The sequence below is a fragment of the Protopterus annectens genome, chromosome 9.part0, assembly GCF_019279795.1.
Source record: "Protopterus annectens isolate FY-2018-M chromosome 9.part0, PAN1.0, whole genome shotgun sequence".
Lineage (NCBI taxonomy): Eukaryota > Metazoa > Chordata > Ceratodontiformes > Protopteridae > Protopterus > Protopterus annectens.
This window is the reverse complement of record NC_056743.1, coordinates 41687466-41698853: the sequence shown is the minus strand read 5'-3', so window position 1 is coordinate 41698853 and position 11388 is coordinate 41687466. Positions and strand designations below refer to the sequence as shown.

Here is an 11388-nt window from a genome sequence, read left to right as displayed (position 1 = left end):
AGGGAGTGAAGAAGGGAGAGTAAGGAGATGTAAGGTATGAACAGGTATATGAGGAAGGGAGTGAATAAGGGAGAGTAAGGAGATGTAAGGTATGAACAGGTATATGAGGAAGGAGTGGTCAAGGGAGAGTAAGGAGATGTAAGGTATGAACAGGTATATGAGGAAGGGAGTGAATAAGGGAGAGTAAGGAGATGTAAGGTATGAACAGGTATATGAGGAAGGGAGTGAAGAAGGGAGAGTAAGGAGATGTAAGGTATGAACAGGTACATGAGGAAGTGAGTGAATAAGGGAGAGTAAGGAGATGTGAGGTATGAACAGGTATATGAGGAAGGGAGTGAATAAGGGAGAGTAAGGAGATGTAAGGTATGAACAGGTATATGAGGAAGGGAGTGAATAAGAGAGTAAGGAGATGTAAGGTATGAACAGGTATATGAGGAAGGAGTGAAGAAGGAGAGTAAGGAGATGTAAGGTATGAACAGGTGCATGAGGAAGGGAGTGAAATAAGGGAGTAAGGGAGGAGATGTAAGGTATGAACAGGCATATGAGGAAGGGAGTGAATAAAGGGAAGTAAGGAGATGTAACGTGTGAACAGGTGTATGAGGAAGGGAGTGAAAAAGGGAGAGGCAGGGAAGTATGAACAGGTACATGAGGAAGGAGTAGAATAAAGGGAGGTAAGGAGATGTAAGAGGGCGGTATGAACAGGTATGTATGAGGAAGGGAGTGAAATAAAGGGAGAGTAAGGAGATGTAAGGTAAGAACAGGTATATGAGGAAGGGAGTGAATATGGGAGAGTAAGGAGATGTAAGGTATGAACAGGTACATGAGGAAGGAGTGAATAAGGAGAGTAAGGAGATGTAAGGTATGAACAGGTATATGAGGAAGGGAGTGAATAAGGGAGAGTAAGGAGATGTAAGGTATGAACAGGTATATGAGGAAGGGAGTGAATATGGGAGAGTAAGGAGATGTAAGGTATGAACAGGTATATGAGGAAGGGAGTGAATAAGGGAGAGTAAGGAGATGTAAGGTGTGAACAGGTACATGAGGAAGGGAGTGAATAAGGTAGAGTAAGGAGATGTCAGGTATGAACAGGTATATGAGGAAGAGAGTGAATAAGGGAGAGTAAGGAGATGTAAGGTATGAACAGGTATATGAGGAAGGAGTGAAGAAGGAGAGTAAGGAGATGTGGAGGTAGGACAGGTATATGAGGAAGGAGTGAATAAGGAAGTAAGGAGATGTAAGGTATAACAGGTATATGAGGAAGGAGTGAAGAAGGAGAGTAAGGAGATGTAAGGTATGGAACAGGTATTGAGGAAGTAGGAATAAGGGAGAGTAAGGAGATGTAAGGTATGAACAGGTATATGAGGAAAGGAGTGAAGAAGGAGAGTAAGGAGATGTAAGGTATGAACAGGCATGAGGAAGTGAGTGAACAAGGGAGTATGAGATGTGAGGTATGAACAGGTATATGAGGAAGGGAGTGAATAAAGGAGAGTAAGGATGTAAGGTATGAACAGGTACATGAGGAAGGGAGGAATAAGGGAGAGTAAGGAGATGTAAGGTATGAACAGGTATATGAGGAAGGGAGTGAATAAGGGAGAGTAAGGAGATGTAAGGTATGAACAGGTATATGAGGAAGGAGTGAATAAGGGAGAGTAAGGAGATGTAAGGTATGAACAGGTATATGAGGAAGGAGTGAATAAGGGAGGTAAGGAGATGTAAGGTATGAACAGGTATATGAGGAAGGGAGTGAAGAAGGAGAGTAAGGAGATGGGCACGCTGAAGGAGGAAGGCGGGGCCAGTGGGAGAGTAAGGAGTATGAACAGGTGCATGAGGAAGGAGTGAATAGAGGAAGGAGATGAGGTATGAACAGGAACATGAGGAAGGAGTGAATAAGGAGAGTAAGGAGATGTAAGGTATGAACAGGTATGAGGAAGGAGTAAATAAGGGAGAGTAAGGAGATGTAAGGTATGAACAGGTACATGAGGAAGGAGTGAATAAGGAGAGCAGGAAGATGTGGCATGAACAGGTATATGAGGAAGGAGTGAATAAGGGAGTAAGGAGATGTGAGGGTATGAACAGGTATATGAGGAAGGGAGTAAATAAGGAGAGTAAGGAGATGTAAGGTATGAACAGGTATATGAGGAAGGGAATAAGAGAGTAAGGAGATGTAAGGTATGAACAGGTACATGAGGAAGGAGTGAAGAAGGGAGAGTAAGATGTAAGGTATGAACAGGTATATTAAGGAGGAAGGGAGTGAATAAGGAGAGTAATGGAGATGTAGGTATGAACAGGTATGAGGAAGGAGTGAATAAGGGAGAGTAAGGAGATGTAAGGTATGAACAGGTGCAGGAGGAAGGGAGTGAATAAGGAGAGTAAGGAGATGTAAGGTATGAACAGGTATATGAGGAAGGAGTGAATAAGGGAGAGTAAGGAGATGTAAGGTGTGAACACCTATATGAGGGAGGGAGTGAATAAGGAAGAGGAAGGAGATGTAAGGTATGAAGAGGTATATGAGGAAGGAGTGAATAAGGAGAGTAAGGAGATGTAAGGTATGAACAGGTACATGAGGAAGGAGTGAATAAGGGAGAGTAAGGGAGGAGCATGTGAACAGGCATGAGAGGGAGTGAATAAGGAGAGTAAGGAGATGTAGAGGTGTGAAGAGGTATATATGAGGAAGAGAGTGAATAAGGGAGAGTAAGGAGATGTAAGGTATGAACAGGTACATGAGGAAGGGAGTGAATAAGGGAGAGTAAGGAGATGTAAGGTATGAACAGGTATATGAGGAAGGATGTCAATAAGGGAGAGTAAGGAGATGTAAGGTATGAACAGGTATATGAGGAAGGGAGTGAATAAGGCAGAGTAAGGAGATGTAAGGTATGAACAGGTATATGAGGAAGGATGTCAATAAGGGAGAGTAAGGAGATGTAAGGTGTGAACAGGTATATGAGCAAGGGAGTGAAGAAGGGAGTAAGGAGATGTGGAGGTATGAACAGGTACATGAGGAAGGGAGTAAAAGGAGAGTAAGGAGATGTAAGGCGAACAGGTATATGAGGAAGGAGTGAATAAGGAGAGTAAGGAGATGTAAGGCATGAACAGGTATATGAGGAAGGAGTGAATAAGGGAGAGTAAGGAGATGAAGGTATGAATCAAGTACAGGCATGAGGAAGGGAGTGAATAAGGAGTAAGGAGATGTGAAGGTATGAACAGGCACATGAGGAAGGAGTAAATAAGGGAGAGTAAGGAGATGTGAGGCATGAACAGGTACATGAGGAAGGAGTAAATAAGGGAGAGTAAGGAGAGATGTAAGGTATGAACAGGTATATGAGGAAGGGGAGTGAATAAGGGAGAGTAAGGAGATGTAAGGTATGAACAGGTACACATGAGGAAGGGAGTGAATAAGGGAGAGTAAGGAGATGTGAGGTATGAACAGGTACATGAGGAAGGAATGAGTGAAGGAGATGGGATGTGAAACAGATGAGGAGATATATAAGGAAAGGAGAGGGAGATGTGGAGGTATGAACAGGTATGAGGAAGGAGTGAAAGGAGAGTATGGAGATGTAAGGTATGAACAATATGAGGAAGGGAGTAAGAAGGGAGAGTAAGGAGATGTAAGGTATGAACAGGTATGAGGAAGGAGTGAATAAGGGAGAGTAAGGAGATGTAAGGTATGGAGTGAATAAGTAAGGAGATGAGGCATGACAGGTACATGAGAGGGAGTGAATAAGGGAGAGTAAGGAGATGTAAGGTATGAACAGGTACATGAGGAAGGGGAGTGAATAAGGGAGTAAGGAGATGAGATGTGAGGTATGAACAGGTACTAGAGGAAGTGAGTGAATAAGGGAGAGTAAGGAGATGTGAGTTATGAACTGGTATATGAGGAAGTGAGTGAATAAGGGACAGTAAGGAGACGTAAGGTATGAACAGGTAAATGAGGAAGTGAGTGAATAAGGGAGAGTAAGGAGAGATGTAAGGTATGAACAGGTATATGAGGAAGGGAGTGAATAAGGGAGAGTAAGGAGATGTAAGGTATGAACAGGTATATGAGGAAGGGAGTGAATAAGGGAGGGTAAGGAGATGTAAGGTATGAACAGGTATATGAGGAAGGGAGTAAATAAGGGAGTTAAGGAGAAGTAAGGTGTGAACAGGTATATGAGGAAGGTAGTAAATAAGGGAGAGTAAGGAGATGTAAGGCATGAACAGGTATATGAGGAAGCAGAGGTAATAAGGGGAGTAAAAGGAGATGTAAGGTGGGAACAGGTAACAGCATATGAGGAAGGAGTGAATAAGGGAGAGTAAGGAGATGTGGGAGGTATGAACAGGTATATGAGGAAGGGAGTGAATAAGGGAGGAGATGTAAGGAGAACAGGTACATGAGAGTGAGTGAATGGGAGAGTATGAGAGTGATAGCATGTACAGGTACATGAGGAAGTGAGTGAATAAGGGAGTAAGGAGATGTAAGGTATGAACAGGGTATATGAGGAAGGAGGAGTGAATAAGGAGAGTAAGGAGATGTAAGGTATGAACAGGTATATGAGGAAGGGAGGTGAATAAGGGAGAGTAAGGAGATGTAAGGTATGAACAGGTATATGAGGAAGGAGTGAATAAGGAGAGTAAGGAGATGTAAGGGTATGAACAGGTACATGAAGGGAGTGAATATGGGAGAGTAAGGATGTGTGAGGGGCATGAACAGGCATATGAGGAAGGAGTGAATAAGGGAGTAAGGAGATGTGAGGTATGAACAGGTACATGAGGAAGTGAGTGAATAAGGGAGAGTAAGGAGATGTAAGGTATGAACAGGTACATGAGGAAGGGAGTGAATAAGGGAGAGTAAGGAGATGTAAGGTATGAACAGGTACATGAGGAAGGGAGTGAATAAGGGAGAGTAAGGAGATGTAAGGTATGAACAGGTACATGAGGAAGGGAGTGAATAAGGGAGAGTAAGGAGATGTAAAATTATGAACAGGTATATGAGGAAGGAGTGAATAAGGGAGTAAGGAGATGTATGGTATGAACAGGTACATGAGGAAGGAGTGAATGAGGGAAAGTAAGGAGATGTAAGGTATGAACAGGTATATGAGGAAGGGAGTGAATAAGGGAGAGTAAGGAGATGTAAGGTATGAACAGGTACATGAGGAAGGGAGTGAATAAGGGAGAGTAAGGAGATGTGAGGTATGAACAGGTACATGAGGAAGGGAGTGAATAAGGGAGAGTAAGGAGATGTAAGGTATGAACAGGTATATGAGGAAGGGAGTGAATAAGGGAGAGTAAGGAGATGTAAGGTATGAACAGGTATATGAGGAAGTGAGTGAATAAGGGAGAGTAAGGAGATGTAAGGTATGAACAGGTGCATGAGGAAGGGAGTGAATAAGGGAGAGTAGGGAGATGTAAGGTATGAATCGGTATTTATTCACATTTAGTGATTTAATTATCATGGTTTTGAGCAAGAAGAGAAACAGCTTTTGGCTATGAAGTCTTTCAGAATGGTTTTGAAGGATGGGAGGGCAGGTATTGATCTCTGGATAGAGATAAGGAGTTCCAGGTCTTAACATTATTGTATGAGTATGAACAGTGCCCAGCAGATATGATAGCTTTGTGGATAGACAGCAGTTCATAGGGTCATAGGTGTTTACTAGGCTAATGACCATAAGGGTCTTTTTAAGACTAGCCATGCATCCCAAGTCTCTGACAAGTTCTAATACCCTTGATAAGTGTAAGCATGGGCCTGGGAGATACATCATTTACAGGTTACCTGTTTGCATTAGAGACATAGGTGCCAAACCAGGGATGAATTTCCGGTTTCCCATCCATTTATACAAGTTGCACTTGAATTGGGTTAGGATTAGGGAGGAGCTCTGCTTCACATGGATGGGGTGCCTGTTCCATAGATGGGGTAGTCTCTGGGATACATACCTATCTCTCCAGCATGTCCTATTTATATCATGGGCAAGGTTTAAGTGTTTAGAATGGATAATTCTGCTATTGTTTATTTTGTAGCTATGCAAGAGGTCCATCAGACCTGTATGCTAGACATAGATCTCCCCTCAAAAGCTTGAAGGAGACAGAATACAGGGATAGGGCCTTGAGGTGGTCAGCATAGGACATATTACTTATGCCCTGTATTCTTTTAGTGAAGAAAGTCTGTGGACATTCCAGTTGTTGGATATGCCTGGTTAGGTACATACCAAAGGGGGTATTGTACTCAATGACAGGTCTGATGAATGTCGTATACAGTGGAACAATGACTTCCTTAGACTTAGGTGCCATACATTTGTTTATAAGATGCACAACATAGAATGATTTCCTCACCACTGTAGACACATGATGATCAAAGGCTAGATTACTATCTATGTATGTCCCTAAGTCTGTGACTACTGGGTCAGTTCTAAGGGGTGTGTTGGTCATTGGATCATAGTGACTGGGAATATAGTTGTGTAGAATGTTATTTAGTGCTGGACAATCATATGAATTCTGGATAATTTTATAGATGGTAAGAAGCTGTGTATATGTTAGACGATAGGGTATTTGGTGATACTGTCCAAGCCACTCCAGTAGTCCTGCTGCTCAGTCACACTAACTATTTGGATAACAGTAACATTACACAGTGAAATTGGTCACCCTTTGGGAAGGGCCTTATAATAGCTGATATTAGTGGTTGGTGGCAGTTGGTACTACCTTATAGTCTGGGCAGGAAGGGGGCATAGCTGGAGAACCTGTGCCAGCCTTCCCTAGGAGTGTCTGTGTGTTTGTATAAAAATCAGATCTTAAAGTGTATGTGTCAGCTACTTAGGCAAGGACACGAAGCACTGGTTGGGCAGAGAGGGTGCTGGAGGTTTTAGCTTGACCACTAGGCTGAGATCTGGACCATATAGCTGTGTCAGTGGGGAGTCTTATTGGGGATCTGGAGAGAAAGGGAGAAACCAGCCCCAGACTGACTCTGATCTCTGTGTGCTCTTAAGGGAAATTCTACTTTACTGTGTGTGTACTTGTTATCCCCCCAATGTGAACATCCCTCACTGGTGTTAGTGGTGAGGAGTGAAGTTCCTAGATTACTGGGCCAGTGCATGGGCATCACACCAGCTTGTGTAAGAGATCTCTCATCCAAGGAGGAGATTCCTGACATCTTGAAAAGATGCTGCAAAGATAAGCAAGTCATCTAAATATGGAAAAATGTGAATACCCTGTAGCCTGCAATAAGCTATAATTAGAGTTGGATGTGGCAAACCACTGGCTGATACTGGCTGTAGATGCTACACCAGAGGGATCTAGGCTAAAAGATGATTGGTCTGAGGTGCAGCAAATGGCCACAGCAGAGTCAACATCTTGTGTCTGAGGCAAATTGCTAGCCTGCTGTGGTTGCAAAGGATGTTTGAGTAACTTTTTCTTTTTGTGGCTAGAAATAGGACTGACTGTGGGACAATTAGTCTGTTCCATGATCAAGCCAAAAATGGTGGATGTTTCCCAGGGAAGACGAGGAGCAATTGCCAGTAAAATTACCAGTCCACAAACATTTTTTTTTGGACAGAAAAAAACACAGTAAAAAGCACTTTATAACACTATGTCAGCACCACAAAGGAAAAATAAACAAAATTCTCCACAGAAAATAAGTTTTCAGTTAGTTTACACTATGACAGAAAAAAATGAGTGCTCCATTTAAAAAGTGTTGCAAGCTTGAGACAGTCTGCCAAAACACAACACTACTAGCTTTAAAATAACTTTCCTGAATGATATATAGTTTTAACAGAACAAGATCTCCTGTGTAAACTCAGTTTCTAAATTAATAAATTAATACTTGCTAACTTTGACTATATAATATGAAGAATAAAAAGTGATACACTGCCAACATTGATGAATTTGTTTTCTAGTACATATTGTAATATGTTATCTCTACAAATATGGTGTCATATATGAAACAGATTGAACCAAAAAGAAAAAAAAAACACTCTTAAAAAGGTCTTTGCTCAACAGACAACCTCTTTAGTACAATAACTAAATAAAAGTATACAAGATTTGCAGTACAGCAGATTACAAACATATGCAACACTGAACCATATTTTGTAGCTGGCATAAACTTGAAAAACAGCTATGAAGAGTATAAAATCTATACATATTCCATATTTGTTTTAACAAGTTTTATGATACTCAAGACAGGATATCCTGTGTAAAAGTTGGTAAACAAAACTGGGAGCAACAGATGTCAATTGAAAATGCTGATGAATTACCAGTTAAAAACTAAAAAAAATTCCCGGACTGCCAAAACATGCTACAGTTCTTTGAAAACATTCAGCATGTAATCAAAATCGATATATATATATATATATATATATATATATATATATATATATACATATTTTGTTTGCTAAAACTGTTACATCTGTACATCTGACAGACATCTGTCAACATTAACAACGGGGCAACACAGACATACCTTTTGCACACATTATTTAAAGCGTAAACTATTGGACACCACTAATGGCAAGAAAAAAGTCATCATTGCTTTGGCACTTAACACATTACAATATCACAGAAAAAGTATTAAGTCTATGTATACAGAATATATATATATATATATATATATATATATATATATATATATATATATGTGTATAAATCATAACACCAAATTAACATAACGTCGACTCAGATAACTGTGAGACGACATCAGCGAAAATTTAAAAGAACAAACTCCCAGATAGGTGTATTTTGCCTCTGCGAAACTAACCACTTGGCCACCAATAAGTAAAACAAAACCAGAAGCAAATTAAATCCACCAAAGTGGGGGGCTTTACCCCACATACCCCCCTAACAACTAAATATACCAACTCCGAGATCGCACTACAGTGGAGAGAAGGGCAAAGTTCGCCATGGTGGCCAAGTGGTTAGTTTCCTGGAGGCGAAATATGCCATTCCAGGAGTTCATTTATATCTTTGCTATTGTCGACTCACTGCTATGGGAGTTGACATTATGTTAATTTGAGGATTTAAAGGGAAAATATATATATATATATATATATATATATATATATATATATATATATATATATATATATATATACATACATACATATCCATCCATCCATCCATCCACCCACAACACTCTTTTCCTGTTTTTGCACATATGCACTTCACCACTGGCAATCATCTATATCCAAGGTTTACACTGCTTGAGTATTTAGCCCTGCAATGGTACTTCTTCCACACTACACACTCTCACGCATACTCACAGCTATGGCCAATTTAGAGAATCCACTCCACCTACTGCATGTTTTTGGAATGTGGGAGGAAACTGAAGCACCCACAGGTAACCCTAAATTCACAGCAAAAAGCAGAGAGGACTAGCACATACCCATGTAACTACTGTGACTATATATCTGTGGTTTACATCCATGTGGATTGTACTGGCAACAGAAAGCATACTTCAGGAGCCAGCCTTGCATATGCTAACACACTGCAAAATCCTATGCAGTGACTACCTACACAAGTTCTATATAATGTAGCATTGTACTGTCTTTAAGCCAACAATTCCCTATAATGCATTTTTATACTTCTACTTGGGATATACCCTACACCTTCTTTGAATACCTAGCCATACTTCTGTTCAATCCACTGACATTAATCTGCTTAGCTCATAACAATAAATTATTTCTCTTAATTAGTAATGGCCACTTAAAAATATTTTACTTAAAAATAAAAGTTCATTTTAAGCAGAAGAGCTTCTGAATAGGTTTTAATATAGTTTCCTTTTTCATTTGAGATGAAACTATTCTGTCCAGCTTTGCATACAAATAATTTATAACACTGAGTACCTTAAAAAGAGGGCTACAAGCCACTGCTCTGATACCTGCAGAAACCCAGTCCTCCATTTAGCCTTTTTTTCTTCTTCACAACTTACTGCAGGCTTTGGCAGCCTTAATGTCATACAATTCTATCTCATCTTTGGCTCTTCCTTCTCTCTGCTACGACTGATTTACCTTTTGAATAATATCTTAATACTCATCAAAATAAGGGGATATCTTTTTTGTGTGTCTACATTGGATATTAGTGCCACTGCAATGATACTAGAATGTCTGCAACACGTACTAAGTAGCTTCCTTAATATATATGTATGCACCTTCCCCAATTTTTATATTACTAATACACCAATATTAATTTTATATCCATGTTTACTGTCAATGTGGTCGCGGTGGTGGTGCTGCGGTAGCATTGTCGCCTCACAGTAAGACGCTGACCGGTTCGACTCTCAGCTAGAGCGTCTTCTGCGTGGAGACATGCGTGAATGGGCATACCTTCATTGAAGGTTGTGCATTAGGGCTGGCAACTCAGCACGTAAAAATCAACTGCCAATCATTAGTGGACTGGAGTTCCGCTGTGGCGACCCCTAACCGGGAAAAGCTGAAAGGCACAACAACATGTTTACTGTCAATGTGGTATGAAACCTTCAATGCATACTATGACATTTTTACAATACGTGTGATTGCTTCTACAGTAGTCCATAAATGTCAATAGAATTGACATACTGCTTAACCATTAACCCAGGTGCTACCAACTGTCAAACCTGGTTTTATGTTCCTGGTAAATTAACTACAGTGCAAAACATGTCATGTGTATGGCCCTGACCTGACAATTCTTCTTCACAAATTTTGGGCTGCTGAAGTAACTGCCTGAGAGTTTCAGCTACCATTGTTTTTCACACAAGACACTGCAGACAGCATCATCTCCTGCAGCTCTAAACTGTCACCATACATACGACCGACGGAGGAACTGGAATTAAAAATTTCCTACCCATCTTAACATGGGTCTACTTTACATACCCGAAAATGTTATTCACCGACACTCCGTTCACCGACACCTAAAGACTGAAAGTACTAGATACCGAAAGTGTAACATGCCGACGATCGTAATCCCGACAATTGCAATTAAGAGCAAATTACGTAATATTAAGCATTACTGTATAAATGTAGCATACATCTACAGGGAAGTAGCATAACATTTACTAATGATGGCGGACACATCACATGTTTGGCCCGGAATTTGTGATTAATTTACTTTACTTTCAGTATGTGTAGTGCACTTGATGTAACAGCACTACAGAAATGTTTCTTATGACAAACGGCAATGCACTCTCAACAGTTGATGTCTAATATTTGCATATGCATTATTACCTATTACTTTCTATTATTTGTGAGCAGTATCACAGTATTGGAGATTTACTTGGGAAGATTTTGTATATTTGTGATCAGTATTTGTGAGCAGTATCACAGTATTGGAGATGTATTTGAGGAGGTTTCATTTGAAGCGTGTAGTAGTCGTTGTCAGTAAAGGAGTAATTTTGCTTTGACTTTTGCTTTTACACGAAATTAGCGATCGTGTTAGACTGATTTCAACTAGTACCGT

The 11388-nt window shown here is 40.4% G+C and overlaps 1 long non-coding RNA gene across 1 annotated transcript; it reads left to right on the top strand.

The window, feature by feature from the left end:
* The first annotated feature begins 1573 nt into the window (after nucleotides 1-1573).
* On the top strand, nucleotides 1574-4598 carry LOC122810852. Its single transcript, XR_006366126.1, has 3 exons — nucleotides 1574-1595; nucleotides 1703-1743; nucleotides 4541-4598. It is a non-coding gene; the product is annotated as an uncharacterized LOC122810852 (long non-coding RNA).
* Nucleotides 4599-11388: the final 6790 nt, after the last annotated feature.